Here is a 17074-nt window from a genome sequence, read left to right on the forward strand (position 1 = left end):
ACGATATTACAACAGGAAAGTACGCCGCAGATTTTTCAAAATTGGGGACTTCGTGCTTAAAAAGGTTTTCCAATCTACAAAAGTTGTTAACTCAGGAAAGCTAAGTCCAACATGGGAAGGACCATACAAAGTTCGTGCCATTGCGGGAAAAGGAGCATACCAGTTGGAAACAATGGATGGTAAAGTTTTACCCTCACATTGGAATGTTGTCCACTTAAAAAGATATTACTTTTAAGAAAGTACCTACGGTCAGGTATCATCATGTAAAAATTCTTCTCTTGATTTTTTTTAATATTTTACCAACGATTTTAGATGCTAGGCTAAATATCCTAACTCGTGCCAAATGATGAGTCACAACCTGCAAGGCAAAATGGAGTATGCATAAATTCCTAGCCCAGGGTTACAATTAATCTGATGGAAATACACACGAGTTAGGCAGTCTTCATCTATAATCACACCGTCGAGTCCCGTATATCTTTCTGTTTCAGGAAAAGGGCCAAAGTAAAAGAGATAAACAAGTGCTCGAGGCTTCATACTTCACCGCTCAAACACTTGGGGGACTACATATTATACACAGATAGGTGCAAAGAAACAGATACGAGTATCGAATAAAAATTGGCCACAAAGAAGCAAGTGTTGAGAAGAAGTTACGAAGTCTTCAGCATTCATGAGAACAACAGAGTCATCTCTCAAACTCATAAACAAAGTCACCTCTCAAACCCTTCTTAACATATAAAGATAGGGTCATGACTATGTACTGAAACAGGTTATAAAAAAAACCTTGTTTAGTTTATGTTATTTACAAATCTGTTACAAGAAAAACAGTTACGAGAAAAGTTGTAGATGTATTGTAATACATGTAACAATCAAACACTTGTTAAAAGTTTATGAATGAAAACTTGCCAAAGTTGTTTCATACAAAACGTGTGTTTTCCTATTACTTTCATCGTATTTTAACACCATTATGAAGTTGAGATGTCTTCTTCATTAAGTGTCGATAAAATAAAAGGGCCCTCTTTTATAAGCCTCATGTCAATAAGTCATGGGAAGAATCATAAAGCATTTTCAAAGGATAAAAATTCTAAACTATTCTATAAGTCCTAAATAAGTAAAGAAAAGGCAAGAGTAGAACACATTGAAGTACTAATAAAACTTCTTGATATAATTAAAAAGACTAAGTAGAAACTTAGTCAATAAAAGTTTATACAATTTCCCCATTATGATAACTGGGGACTTTCACCAAAAAAATCCTTTAAAAAAAAACTAAGGGATCAAACCATCATTCAGTTGAGGGGATTGTCACGGAAGCTTCAACTTCCATAGACTGGGTTGTAGAAGTTTCACCCTCTGAAGCTGGAATAGCAACATTTTCAGGAACTTCAAGGGCAGGAGAAGGAGTATCAGTAGACTGTTGGCTTTTCTCGATGGTATCTATGACTTTAGCCAGTTCAGACTGCAAGTCAAAACCCTCTTGAGCAGCTTCCGTCAAAGCATCACGACGAGAATTCAGAAAAGCCCAACTCACTTCTATGTTAAAATTTTCCTCTAGAAGTCCATATTCCTTTTCCCACATAGCAAGATCGTTTTTTAAAATTTGATTTTCAGCTAAATGGGAATCAAGGGAAGCTTCAAGAGAAGCATGAGAACTCTTCAAGGCTTGAATCTCGACAGAAGAAGTCTGTAAGTCAGCCTGAGCTTGAGTCAAGCTTTGCACTAACTCTCCTGCATATTCTTCCTTTTTAGCCAAAAGTGCCTTCAGCTCTCTAACTTCTTCACTAGCTCTGGATAATTGTTCTGATAAAGAGCATTCCAAAAGCTCTTTGTCTCTTTTCAATTGGCTTGAAGAAGCTTTGACTGTTGCCAGCTCAGAAGTTAAACCACGGTTTTGCTGCTCTAGAAGGTTTTTATTTTCTTGCAACTCTTCTATAGTCCCTTGAGCATTTTCAAACTGCTCCTTCCAGTTGGTTGCTTCAAGTTGGGCTCCCCTAGCAATTTCCTCAGCCTCGTGGACAGACTTCTCAGACTCACGAGCTTTTCTTTCCAGTAAGGAAATTCTTCTCATTAATTCCGTGCTAATAAGGTTAGCCTACAGAGGTAAGTCATGGAAATGAGAAATTGAAGATAATTTAAAAAAAAAGAGAAAAAAACTTGTTGGTTGAATGAACTACGTCGTTCATCAAAGTTAAGCAACTATGGCTCTCCATCTTCTTCTTCTCGATATCTCCAATGAGAGGTTCGAGCCAAACATCGGCTCTGCCGGTCTTCCTCAGGAGGCTATGATTGGCAGGAACCTCCAAAGTAACACTTCTCATTGTCATATTTCCGCTGCTAGAACCTGTCTCTGTATGATGAACAGAGGGAAGAAGAGCAGCGGAGGGAATAGAAGGAATGGAGGGAAAAGATGTAGAAACAAACACCGGAGCAGAAGCAGGTGCGGTTGAAGCAACCAAGGGAACAGATATAGGAGCAGTAGAAATTGGCAAACAAACGGAAGTTGTTAAAGCTGGTAAAGAAACACTTACGGCAGGCAGAGGAATGGAGGAAATAGGAACAAATGAGGAAAGAGGAGCTTCATCAAAAACAGGTCCGAGCTCGCCACTCCCGAAACCACTGTCAAAAAGGTGCTGAATTGACTCATTGTTATCTCTTGGTTCGACATCCTCATCAGATTGAATCAAAACAGGCTCGGTGGCGGAGGTAGAAAGGCTCGAGCCTTATCTAAATCCAGAGCAACATTCACAGACATGCGAATGGCCATAGCTACTTCAGCTGTCATTCCTCTAATGCCAAATCCTGATTAAAGAATGGATATACATGGTTAAAGTTGAGGAAAAAGTGCTTAACATATAAAACAAAAATTTTAAAAGGGTGGATACCATGTGTTTTGACTTTCCAGCCATGTAAAGAAGAAATTGATTTCCAAGTTCTCTGCTCCCTAGTAGCAATCTTCAAAAGTGAGTCTACCCAACCACGAAAGTTGGGGATAGGTTCCACATCTCCCATGGTTGCTACAAAAAACCAAGAAGGGACGAGGTTAAAAACAACATTCTTTTGAAATTCTCAAAAGTAGGTACGGTAAACAAGAGGAAACTTACTTTCAAAATTCCACTTCTCAGGAAAGGGAATATTTGTTTCGCCAATCAAATCCACTGTACGGACAGCAACGTAACGGATATACCATCCACGATCTCTGTCATCCTCAGGGTTTACCAAAACTTTTTTGCTCCTTGCAGTTAAGGTGAAAACCCCATGGCGTATTAAGTTGGGATGGTATAGATGAATGAGATGAGAAAATGTGAAATTGACATTGGCCTTGGATGATAAATATCTCAAACAAGCCACTGTTCTCCACACCAATGGACCAATTTGGGCCAAACAAATGGTAAAGAAACGACAAAAATCGAGAATAACTGGGTCAATCGGAGGATTAAAACCTAAAGTGAAGGGGTAAGTGTAAACAGAAGAATACCCATTTCTAAAAGAGGAAATTCTTTGATTTGGGGAAGGAATTGACATTCGGAGACTATCCTTCCAGTTACAATCTCTTCTTATGGTGGGGATTGTAAGCTCGGTTACTAATGTTGGGTAAGTATCGACTCTTTCTAAATTTTTAATTTGTTTTTGAAGAGACGTTTTGTCACTTTCAAAAGACAAATCGCCGGGAACTATATCATCAACTGAGGGTTCTTGAGAAGTATCAAGAATTTTCCTACTTTTAGAAGAAGGGGCTTTTGGGATAAAACTCCTTGAAGAAGAACCAGATGAACCGCCTCGCGTAGATTCTAACCCTGTTCGAGGCCTACTTCCTCCGCATCTTCTGTGTCTAACAGGGGCGTTGGGGAACTGATCTAGAATTGGAACTTTTTTACGGTTAGGGTTTGAAGAAGACATTGTTAAGAAGAAAGTATGTGCTGAAAATTTGTGAAGAAGACAAAGAAAGACAAAGTATGTGTAAAATGGGAACCGTCAACTTTTAAAGTATAATGATGAAAAGCCTATAATAAAGGCAGCTATCACTTCGTAAATAGTGAGATTGAAGAAGTCTCGAAGAAGGGTATGAATAGAAGAATCAATTATAAAATGACACATGGACAGAACATTAAATGGAAAAGACTGCTGAGATGTTAGTACTGTCATGAACATTAATTGTGGCAAAAGTTCTTTTTACATGAAGATCCACTTCCCAATTATTTAATTGATAAAAAAAGGAAAGTGGGGGGACTATCTGTATTGGGAAAAAACTGAATTTATATTAAAAATGATGTGACATGACACGTGGATTAGTTGAATGGTCAAAGAACAACAATTGACTAAGAGGCACGGTGAAAACAGCCACGGGAAGAAGAATTTAAATAGGCACGAGACGATGTATAGATACGAGTCTCGTACCAATTTAAATTATTTACAGCCAACGGATTAGAAGGCATTGAAAGCAAGGATCAGATGACAGAAAGGAGTCCAAATTCATTATTAAATGTCTGATACGTTATAAAGTTGGTATTTAATAGGAATGATTGTATAACGGCCTATTTAATGTCATTTATTGCTCATGATTATATCATTAAAGCTGAGGCTTTATTCTTTTACCTAGAATGATCTATAAAAGGAAGAAAATATCATCATTTGTAAACACACGAAATACTATTGAGAATACACTGAAATACTTATCTATTTACCTTCTACCATTGTTCTCAAAAGTATTTTATTTTTTGTCTCCTGATTATCAGTAACCCGAATTTCTCTTTTAGCTTTGACCAATGACTCAGATTTTTGGTTAAACAGTTTCTCAATTTGGTTTTTGTTTTATTGCCGTTTTTTGCCGATTAGGAAGTTTGCGTCTTTATCTTCAAGCAGGTCAAGTTATATAAAATTTTCATTCTTTTTTTTTTTTGGGAATTATATAGTAAAAATGTTTTAAACTGTATTAAACCATGTTATTGCATTGTCCTTTATTCCTCTTCACTGTACATCTGGGGTAACAATATTTTCCGTAAAAAATGAAGTTAATATGGTGTTTTGCATGATCTGTAGTTGTTATGTTCAATTCATCACTTAGTGTACTGAAATTTTGTGTCTTTATCTTTATTTATCTTATTAGAAAAGAAAAGAAAATGAAAGTCAGTGTCTTTTTCTACAAAAAGCATGGGATTTTCATTTTTTTCACTGCAAGTTCTAAATTACATTGTTTTTGTATCATAGATCAAGTTACCATAATATTAGGCATGCTTTCTTGGTTGTATGTTCTGTTTATTAGTTACTAAAACTGAAAAGTTTTCACCGATTAAAGCATATACATAGTTGTTGTGCTTTTAATTTTCAATATTAATAGTCACAACTATTCCATCACAATTGTGTACCCGATCGTTTCTCTACGCCATTATATAATGGTGCTTCGAAAATCAATACAGGGTATGCATTATTCACGTTGGTGGCTGTTGAGGATGGCGGTTAGAGTCTTGGTAGAACATACATCATACTTCTCTTTTGTGCAATACTACTCTGGCGTTTTTTGTTCATTCTTTTTGTATCCGGGATCTGGTAATTCATATCATTCTCTTGCCACACTTTACAGTTTCTTGTTCACATAAATAATAGAAAAGAAAAGAGAAAGATTTGAATTCAGAATGATCTAGAGAAACAATAAGGACTGCGCTTGGGAAACGTAATAAAGTACCAAGACACAATAAAGTAATTAATCTTCAACTGACAAGCAAAATTATATGGCTTTACGAATGGGATTATAAACTACTTATAAATATTTCACTTGAATTTCTTTTGTGGGTGAAAGAACAAGGTCGGATAAAGGGATCGAGGATGGCAATGAGAATAATATGCAAGGGGAGGAGGAAATGAAAGAGGCTGAACTCAAATGATATTTTTTGAGACAATGTCTCTGGCCGATACAGGTATCGCCGATACTTTATGCTCAATGACAGTGCATTAGAATATGAATTGATAAAGTAATTTATTTTACACCCTTTGTATGTAGTGTTGTGGCTTGGTAAATATTTTTGATAATCAACTGGTTGCTTGCAGAATTTAAAACTATATGGTAGACCATGGAGGAATTTTTTTGGATATTCTAGCTAAGGATAAATGCATAAAGGTTTCATCAGCTAAGCATTTAATAGTGACAGTTGTATTAGCTCCTAAAACATATTGTAGACATCTTTCATTTACTAGGAAAGATATTTTCTATTATAATAATCATAACTTTTTGCCTTATACTTAGTACTTTTAACTTCTTGTGTAACTGATTTCCAACTGAAGTATATGTGCAATTCAGAAGGCTTGAATGGAAGAAAACATTAATTAGTTAGCCGTTAATCTTTAGATCTATTAGTTTCATGATCTTCTTTTGAGCCAAGTAATTGCTACTTCATTTGGAGAGATGCTCTTTCTTGATTTTGGATAGGCTTAGCTCTACCATAAGAGTGTTTAATTTGATGCATGTTCTAGAAATACTTGTGCTAAATGAATGCTTTGTCAACCTTTTATATTTTCTTTACCACACAGAATATTGAGTCTTGATTTGCAAGATGGATTGGAATACTTTGTTGATAAAATCAATTTTGACATATGAGTTTTACTCCTTAAAATATTTTATTTATATCCTCGTGTATATTTTATGCCAAGTGAGTATTGAATTTCTTGAAAGAATAGACTTTAGTGGATATTATGATACTTGGGTTTATCATAACATTGCTCTTTTCTGGGAAGCATGTCGGAAACACTTGTTTAGGAAGTTATTATTTTGGTTGGTTTGTCTCTTTATGCTAGAAAGTCCTTGTAGTATTTTGAGTTTGATACATACATTTCATGGCATATGTAGTTTGAGAAATAAGATATTGGTAGATTTAAATATAGTTTGTACATGGAGTATACTTATCTTTTTTGTCTATCTAAATCATTTTTCTTGTTTGATGAGCTCATAAAAGGTGCATTATGAGCTTACTTAGGGAATTATATGACCTCTATAATGATGATGTGCACATAAATTATAGGCGAGTCTTTATGTTGCCTTGAAGAAAGTGAGTTAAAAAAATACATGGGCATTTTCTTCTTTTATTTTGTCATGCATATGTTTGGTGATGAATGCATATTGATACTTGATCCTTTTTCTATTTTTTAAGATTTGAATTCGGGGATGAATTCTTTTTTCTTTAAAAGGGAAGAGCTATGATGCAGTTGGGACCCGGGAGGAAGACTGATACGTGAAGAGGTCCTTACTTCGAAAGGGCAAGCCAGACTATTGAAATATGGAAATTATTTAGGTACTTTTATGTTTCAATTGAGCTCTCCTGCAGCATTTAGGCCAAACATGAACTGCCTCGAGTACAGAAGTGGTAGAAGATGGATTCCCTTCTCCATATTTTAATACTAGAAGGTTTGGACTTGTTGATCCCAAAGCTCAAAAAAGATTGGTCGTACAGCTTCGGGAGCTCCTCAGTTTGACTATGGAAAAGAGCATGACATCTTACCAGCTGGATTTTTGCTTTGCTTAATCAAACATTATGGTATATTTACATCAATCATGTTTTTCTTGCAATTCGGAAGGATTATTACAATGGCCTTGAGCCTTATCAACAGAGGAGAAAAGGTTGGTCAAAGTGTATTATTTTCGGCACGAATTGATCATTTACACATACTTGTATTTTATTCTTTTGTGTATTTTTATTTTTTCAAATATTTATTTTAATAATAATGATATTGTTTTATAAAGTATATATTTCATGACTCAGTATACACGTCACATGCATCACATGTGGTGAGAAACTAGTATGTATGCATATATATAGATTATCAGGGTGTATAATTACTCTCTAATGATTTTATAGTTTAGTAATTATATAGTATATAGTAAGTACAATGACCTACTTGTTAGGCATAATGTAATTCCAATGTAACTCCAACATAATGTTTTTTTTGCACATGTGTAATTAATAGATAATATTTTAATTTAAAATAAAGTTAATTATAAAATGTAATTAAATGAATTTTTTTAGATGAATACGAGAAATATGTGCATATAACATCTAATACATAATATTAGTATTAATTACTAGGTATTAAAAATAATACACATTGTCCAACGCTAGTAGTTGGTTAAATGGAATTCTGAAAATTGCCTAATTCTAAGCTCATTTTTAAGATCTTAAACTAGTTTGAACAACATATTTGATAGATTCAAATGATCGCACGTAATTTACGTAAAATTAAGATGTATATATCACTTTTCCAAACAAGTCTTGAGGACAACTCTAAAATCTCGAGACGGTCAAGGCAATTAAGAAAGCGTTAGCCAAAATAAATAACTCAGCACAAACTCATAATAATTTTAAGCTAGATTTTCTTCAGCATAAAATATTTGAATTAAGAATTGTAGGGGATTTCCCTAAAAGAGAAAACCCTCCAAAAATTGGCGTATGCCACTCAATGCAACGCGCACACGGTATTCTTTAGTAAAAGGCGAAAGAATAGTTCGCTTTGAGCTCATTGCGTAGCTGCGTAAGTTTCTGCTTAGGCTGGTGCCAACGTTAAGTAGGGGCGCCAAGCTGTTCGCTTAGTCACTTGTTTTCGATGTGGGATAGTTTCAGCTATCGAAAGTCATCTCTCGAGGAGGAATCCTTGTTCTGTTCCACCACAAAACAAAAAAGACTTCACATACTACTATGGTTAATGGTCCTTGAATGAGTCGTCTTAGTAGTTACTTATTAGTACTATTTGTTTTACATTTGTTAAATGTCAATTACCATTTGTTGACTAATGATTTTTGTGAGCACGTGATTTTTGCCCTACGAGGACTACTCCCAAAAAATTCAAAATAAAATAGTTTTGTGTTGTCCGTGATTTATTCATATTTGTCGGTGCATGTTTATTTCTACTTTAATTAAGAAAAATACAAAAATATGTGTCGCATGTGCATTTACGATTTAATTGTGCATTTAGGAATTAATTAAACCTTAATTTGGTTTTAAAAGGAAAATCACAAAAATATGCATTTTTATGCTATTTGTTGTCATTGTGTGATTTTATTTTAATGTTCTAAATTGTGTGTTAATTGTTGTTATGTGTTAGTTAATAGTTTAATTTTTTGTTTCACATTTTTAGGAATTTTGTTAAATGTTAAATTAGAAGAAGGAAACGAAAAGGTTGAAAAAATAAGGGAAATTCGGATTGGGCTCATGTCAAACCGAAGAAAGTCAGTCCCAAAGCTATACATTGACCCAGTCCATGACCCAGCCTCTCGGACGAAAGAAACAACGTCGTTTCAGGAGCTTTGATCTGAGCCGTTCATCTCCCTTGATCCAACGGTCTCAAACACGCCTCATAGCCCGACCCGTTCCCATTTGAGACTGACCCAGTCTCACAATTAAACCACACGACGTCGTTCCCATTGACTAAAAGATCCTGGCCATTGATCTCACTAGATCCAACGGCCAGGATCAAACCACCCACCCCGTATATAACTCCTTATCTCTCTACCCAACCCCCCTTAGCCAAACCCCCCTCTTCGTCTTTGAAGTTCAGAGCCAGGTTCCCTTGAAAACCCTAGCCGCCACCCCACCCCTTCGCCTGAAGGCCGGCGGCAACGGCGTCGCTAGCCATGAAACTAACACCCCTGAACCACCATGATCCCCTCTCCCCAAATCCACACTCAGCTTACCTCGAATCTTCCCCTAACGTCTCGAATCTTCATTTGAAGGTTCGAGCAAAAACCAGATCTACACCAACCGACCCCAGATTCATACCGGTCACTCCCCCTGGCCTCACTCGTAACCAAACCAAGCTTGGTTTGGTTCGAATCTAGGAAGAAACCTTCGAGACCCAAATCGGACCGTATAAACCCTAGAACTCAAAACTGTGGGGGTCTGTCCAGTTTAAAGGATGAGTTGGGGTCTAATAGACCTTAATCGAGGTGTTCTCAGTCGAGGACACTTCGATTAAAGTCCGTTCGTCCTCAAAGAGGTCGAGTCCAGTTTGAGCATGGGTCATTTTTGTTCTTAAGCTTCCGAGGTAATTTCTTCTTTCTTTCCTTCTGTTTGTGTGCTATTTGTGTTTGTTTACATGTTAGTTTGATTTGTTTGATTTTTCTGTTATTTTTCCTTCAATTTTCTCCGGCTTCATAAGACCTTTTGTTTAGTTCAAATCAGCTTTTGTTTGTTTGTTGATCATTGTTATTGTAAGTTGTGTGTCCATCCTGTTTAGAGTCGTAGAATAGTTTAGTTCATATCAAGGTTCCCTAGTAAAATCACTGAAGCTAATTTGGTAACCCGCTTGAGATATTTTGGTTATTAGCTATCTGTTGTAGCTTGTATAGTCAACTAAATGAATGTCGTCAATTGAATTCACTGAAAGAAGCTAGGGAACCACGAATTGTTCATTCCAGTGTTTGCCATTTCTGCCTCTTTTCTGTTCTTATGTGATTGAGTTGAAGTTGTTGAACATATCCAGTTGCTTCTTTGAACCAAACTGGCTCGCTCATTTTAATGTCACATGGACCTCATTCCCCCACCCCTTCTACCTGAAATCAGTTTGTATGTTTGGATAGGATTGAATTGGTCACAACTGTATAATCTGATAGTTAGTAATCAATGATTAGTTGAATTTAGAGGGGTTTATATACTGACTATTAAGAGTTAGGGCATAACAGTAATCTTCAGGGGGTTAAGGGTAATTTTGGTACTTGACAGAGTTTAATTGGAATTAATTTAAGAACATGTCAAGTGGTAATAGATAACATTAGTATAATTGTCAGTGGGGAACTAGACAACAGGCATGGGAATTAAATGAATACTATAAGCCCCCATAACTATTGATTAAAACAAAGGGAACAAGTGTGGGGAACCAAATACTTTGCATCAAGAAAAGACACTTAGGCATGAGAAGTTAAGGGGTATGGGCAGAGTTAAGGTCTGAAGGGATCAAGGCAGCCTTGGGCTTGCCTACTTTGCCTATAAATAGGCTCATTTAGAACAAAGTAAGGGATTGGACACTAAGATTTCAGAATTTAAAAAAGCAAAAAAAAAACTGTATTGGTTTTGTATCTTCATAAGTCAGAAGATATTGAGTGTGAGATAGGCTGGAATTTGAATCGAAAAATCTAGAGTTAGAGATCTGTGGTTCTAGGCTGCTTTCTTACAGCTATTTTCAGCATATTGAGAGATAGAAACTGAAAAGAGAAGTCTTTTCTTCACTGCTGAATACAATACTGTTATAGCTTCATTGGCCTGTCAATTGTTCAATATTGCTGGGTTTTTCAAACTGGTTTTGTTGGGTCTGCTACTTGGGTGACCTGTTACTATTTCATTGAGTGTCCTGGTTTTCTGTTTGGCTTTAAAAATCTGTCACTGGGTCCTTTTTGTTGTTGATTGCTGGTTGTTATTGTTGTTGTTGCTGTGTATGCTATTGCTGCACTGATCACTCCTCTTTTTCTTTTGCTTTCCAATATCAGGTACGCAACTGAGCCACTGGTTCAATGTAAGCTAAAATTTGAAGCATGAATGAAAAATGAAGAGTTGAAGTTGTTTTGAATACCTTTTAGTTGTATATTGAACATTAAGCAGTATACATATAATAGTTCATGTCTTCTACTAGAATCATGTAGGTGTGGGCTATGTATAAATGAACAATGTTTTGTAGTAGTGTGGTTGTAAACTTCCTCCCTTGTATGCTTAGTTAAAATAGATTGATGTTGTAGAAAGCATGTTCTGTTGTTTCAGTATTATCTGCTAAATAGTATATCTCGAAAGCCTATTAGGCCTCTTAGACTATTTCTAAATACTTAATAGTTACCTCATGGAACAAAAGGCTTGTTTTGAAACTTATAGGAACATTGTTTAATTAGATAGCACGAGTTCACATTTCAGCCCCTTGTAAATGTCAAACATATATAAAATTAGTTAACTAGGCCCAATTAGAATAAGGATGGCCCAGGCCCAGTTTCATGCCATGCACATTGGGCCAGGGCCCATAACTGTCAAGCGGACGACTATTACTACGTTCATTTTAGATTTAACAAATCATGTTCGAAACTTAACTATAATAACTCGTAAGTATGTAAATAAAGTAGGACCTTTTCTTCATTTATTTTAGAGACAAACGAAATAGAAAATATAGTCATTATAGGACGACCTTTAAAATAAAATAAGGTGCGCCTCGCCAAATAAATTACAAATCGTGGGGCCCTCAATAAATGTATACAATAACTGGTTAGACTTCGGAGTTGGCCATTTAGCGAATTTTCACGGCCTCTTCCTAAAATAACAATACGTTAGTCTTTTTAAGACGCGCCTTAATTAATCTTACCTTCTTAAATACGGGTGTGCATTTATGTAACCCAAATCCAAATCCCAACGAAGTCGAAATGCGTCGACCAATCACGAGTACATTGATTATGGCGTGGTTCGAAATGCGTTTCCATGACGTTGCAATTCTTTAAAACAAACTAACAAATGAGACGAGCCTCGCCAAACAAAAAATGCACAAGTTGCGGGGCCCTCTATACGTGTTTGTGAAGTTGCTTAGACTCCGGGATGGGTCGTTTAACAAAATTTCACGGCCTCGCCCAAAAAAAAAATAACACTACGCTAGTCGCTTAGCAACTTAAAGATGTGTCGATAGCGTCTTTAAGTTGATTGTATTATAATAATTTTATTAAAGACGTGACGATAGCCTCGGGTATATTGATTGTGACGAGGTTCGAGATACATTTTCACGACATTGCAATTCTTTGTAAAAAATTACAACAATAATAATAAAAGCGGTAAAAGAATCATAATTTGCACTAAGTACATAATTGTAAAAAATCAGATAAATAAGCCGAATATAACAGTTGAGCGACCGTGCTAGAACCACAGAACTCGGGAATGCCTAACACCTTCTCCCGGGTTAACAGAATTCCTTATCCGGATTTCTGGTATGCAGACTGTAATACAAAGTCATTCTTTTCCTCGATTCGGGATTAAACCGGTGACTTGGGACACCCTAAATTTCCTAAGTGGCGACTCTAAAAAGTAAGCGAACAAATCCCGTTCGATTGTCCTTTAATTGGAAAACTCCCTCTGTGCTCCTGCGGGCGCAGGCCTAAAGGAGGTGTGACAGCTCTGGCGACTCTGCTGGGGAAGTAAACCCAGAATCTCTGGTTCAGGGTTCAAGAACTCGAGCTTAGAATGATTGTTATATTTGGCTTTATCTGATTTTTTGCTACATGTTTGGGCCTAATGTGCTAAATGCTGCTTTTACCGCTTTGATATTATCTGAACTGTATATAAACTGTGCCGAAACCCTTCTCTTCTTACCTCCGGGTATGTGCTTGCTGGTCGAGACTCCCTATTCTGTTAGTGTCAATACCCGAAATAAGAAAGAGGCCGGATAAGTTACTAAGCCGGATGGCCTTTTGGTTCCCGGTACGTGGCCCCCTCCTCGACTCGAGTTGTCCACTCGGGTACACAGTCTAGAACATATACCCAGGTTGAACCTAGAATAACTTGACTTCATGCCGGATCCCTAGTAGGAACGTTTAGGTGCATCATGTTGCATTTGACTTAGGGGACTCAACACAGGGGTTGGGTCCGTCTAGGACAAGCAACCTGAAATGAAAAAGACCATCCTGCTGCATCCTGTTTGTTTTGCACATTTATTTGCTTCAGATCTGCATGTTGACCGGCTTCTGAAATCTGGAAATTTTGAAAAATTGTGATAAAAAAGAAAAAAAGAAAAAGAAAAATAGCAGTGTAGGGAGATAACTACTTATTTTTAGAAAAATAAAACCAATGTCCAAGTAGTGCCAAAACCCTGCCGAAATTTTGAAAAATGAAAAAGTGTCTTTTTTAGTTTGATTTATTTGAAAAACAAAAGAAAGGAGTCTTGTTTACAAGTTTAGTTTATGAGGGCGAACTACGCTGGTTTGATTCTCACCGGATGTGAGATACGTAGGCAACCCTCAGCGGGTCTAACCTCCCCTTTTGCTAAAATAGCCACAAAAAATATGTCAAATTTTAATTTCATCATATAGAAGTCGGGTGACGCTGTTTTGTCAAAACATAGCCGAATGTTCCTAAAAGGGACGCCGGAAGGCTGACTTTGCATAAACAGCCACCTTTGGGTCATTTTTTAGATTTGGTCCAGTTGACCCACACAGCCTTAACAATCTTCATTTCCGAAGTGCTGGAAGGCCATGTTCGGAACCGGATCTTCCTTTAAATCTCGAAAAAAAAAATACAAAATAATAATATATATATATAGCCAACTGGTTGAGTCAGATAAATTTTATTTTTGCTTAATCACCCTAATAAATGTGCAGAATGAGCACAAGTCAGACTTCGCACGCAACCATTGTGAACAAGATCCCTTTGGAATTGCACATGTGGTGGGATGATTTGGGCGAGTCAGGACGCGACACAATCAATCTATACCTGGGAGGCCTCCCTGGGTTGCTGAAGATTAATCCTAGATGGGATATCATAAAGGCCTTGGTCGCATTCTGGGATCCGGCTCACAACGTATTTCGCTTCTCGGATTTTGAACTTACCCCAACATTGGAAGAAATAGCCGGGTACATCGGGAGCCCCAAGATTCCTTTAAGACACCAATACCTGATCGTTCCAAGGGCCATAGCCGTACACAGGTTCATAGACTCTCTGAAAATAAGCGGGGGGTCCACAATCCAGACTTGACAGCTGGGTTTTGTACTTTGCGGTTTATATACAATAGGTATGGCCACATAGGGAGGGTTCAACAAGGCTGAAAACAAAATCTGTAGCAAAGGAAACCACCTTAAGTGGGAAGAACATAGGTGTGTTGCATTCATGATAGCCTTTCTGGGACTCCTGGTGTTTCCTAGAAATGACGGGAACATTGACATACGAGTGCCCGGGGTTGTCAGTACTTTACTCACTCAGGCCAATAGTACCCTCGTACCCATGGTAGTAGCTGAAATCTTCCGCGCTCTCATGGCTTGCAAAGCTGGGGGAAATTTCTTTGAGGGGTGTAGCGTGTTGCTGCAGATGTGGATGATCGAACACCTATGTCGTCGTCCCCAATTTATGAGTTATGGATCGACAAAGAAAACATGCATAGAGGAATTTTCCACGAGGATTGATGGAATCAACTTACCAGAGGGGGTCACAGAATGGATAGCCCACCTTCGTTATATTACTGCGGGCCGAATAGAATGGACATTTGGGTGGTTGCCTACGAATGAAATCATATATATGCCCGCCACGGGACCTCATTTCCTTTTGATGGGACTCCGTAGTATTCAACCCTACGCCCCGTATCGAGTTTTGAGACAGCTGGGGAGATGCCAAATAGTTCCAAAAGATGAAGATCTTAGTGGCCAAGTAGTTGAGATCGGACCCGGCGGACAGTTTCCTGAAGCAACCGTCCGACAAATTTGAAGCGAATGTCAATACCTAACAACCAGTACATGTGTACGTGATCGGTCCAAGGGTGAAGTTTCGTCGGGATACCTTGCTTGGTTCAGGAAAGAAATCGAGTTCGGGAGACCGGCCAAAAGACCCCATCTCCAGGAAGTTCGTCCAGGTGTCACAAGAACAGTGGGATTGGTTGGGTAAAGAAGAGAGCTACAGGGCAGAAATACGCAAGCTGAAGCAACATATTAAAGATCTAAAATTTGAGAACAAAGTGCAGGTTGCTGTCGATGAAGGGGAAAAGAACAAATTAGCCAGAGAAAGCGAGATCCTCAAAGATCGGATCCGGAAGATGAAAATGGATGCCAACAACCAGTGGAGAAGCCGGTCCGATAAAAGGTTGATGGCAGGGTTAATGAATCAGGTCATTGAAAGTCGAAAAGACTTGGAAAGATCCGAGGCTAGCATAGCAAGAATGCGGGCCAGATGGGAAAAAGGTGCAGCAGCGTGGAAAAAGCACCTATGGCAGGTGAGAACGGATTATGAAGGGAGCATTGCAATATTGAGAGAAACAAATTCCACTCTCAGAGATCGGGTCTTTAAACAAGCCCCAGATGCTAGAACGAACAGGGAGCGCTACTATGATTCAATAGCCCGAATGGAAGAACAAATGGAGAGGTTCCAAGATCAGCTCGTTAACAACACTCCAGTATTGGGACTGAAGAATCAACGAATAGAACAGTTGTGTCTGGAAAGGGATAGAATGAGGGGTAGGATCGATGAGATTGGGCACTACATCACCACGAAGTGCTTAGCATGCGAGGAAATGCCCCGCGACACCCTTTTTGCCTCAGTCATGGGTTATGTCCACCGGATTATGGAAGAATTAAAAAGTTTGCAAAGAGGTCTGGCCCCAAAGCCCGCGGAAAGGCCGAACGATGCCTCACGAGCACCAAGATTTAAGGCTTTAATATATCCCTAATCCAAGTCTGCACTTGTTGTTTTTAAGAGTCTGTTGTCTACCCCTCTGTTCTCTTTTTATATCGAACAATGTTAATAGTGGAGTCTGTATTTTGATTGTCTTTTTTCAAATGAGCAGCTTGTAATGGCATATTTTGGGTAATGAAATGAAAAAAAAAACACGAAGAAAATTTTTGTGTCTTTATTTTTACTTGTGACAGAACTACGCCCGGTCTGATTCATGCGGGGACATGATACGTAGGCAATCCACATAAGATTCGACCACCACTAAAAAAGAAAAAAAAGGGCAAAGTGAATAAATAAAGGACATAAGCCGGAATGACGCATACAGTCAGAGCAAAAACATGTTAGAAATGGTGAAACTGCCTAGGAGCATTGCATTCCCCAATGTGAAATTACACTATGTGTTAAACTCTAACGCTAACAAGTTTGTTGTTAATATCAGAGAAAGAAGTTTCGAAACAGTTAGCTCGTTAGAACGTTCTGGCAGAGTACCACTACCACACAAGATCTAAAGGGCCCATTCTGAAAAGTATGTCTGGTTCGGACAAAAGTGTTGAGGAGGAAAAAACAGAGATGCAAGTAATGAAAGAAGAGGTAGACAGGTTGAGACAGGAGATAGCGGGGATGCACCTAGCCTGGGCTAGGGGACAAACATCACCAACCCTTCCCCCTACTCCTACCCTCTTGCCGGCTCGGACTCCGGAACACCCTCCCAC

At 37.9% G+C, this 17074-nt stretch overlaps 1 non-coding gene across 1 annotated transcript; it reads right to left on the bottom strand.

Moving 5' to 3' along the window:
- Window positions 1-8389: 8389 nt before the first annotated feature.
- Window positions 8390-8506, bottom strand: LOC142171303 (U5 spliceosomal RNA). The gene has a single exon (XR_012700877.1). It is a non-coding gene; the product is annotated as a U5 spliceosomal RNA (small nuclear RNA).
- Window positions 8507-17074: the final 8568 nt, after the last annotated feature.

The sequence above is a fragment of the Nicotiana tabacum genome, chromosome 16, assembly GCF_000715075.1.
Source record: "Nicotiana tabacum cultivar K326 chromosome 16, ASM71507v2, whole genome shotgun sequence".
Lineage (NCBI taxonomy): Eukaryota > Viridiplantae > Streptophyta > Magnoliopsida > Solanales > Solanaceae > Nicotiana > Nicotiana tabacum.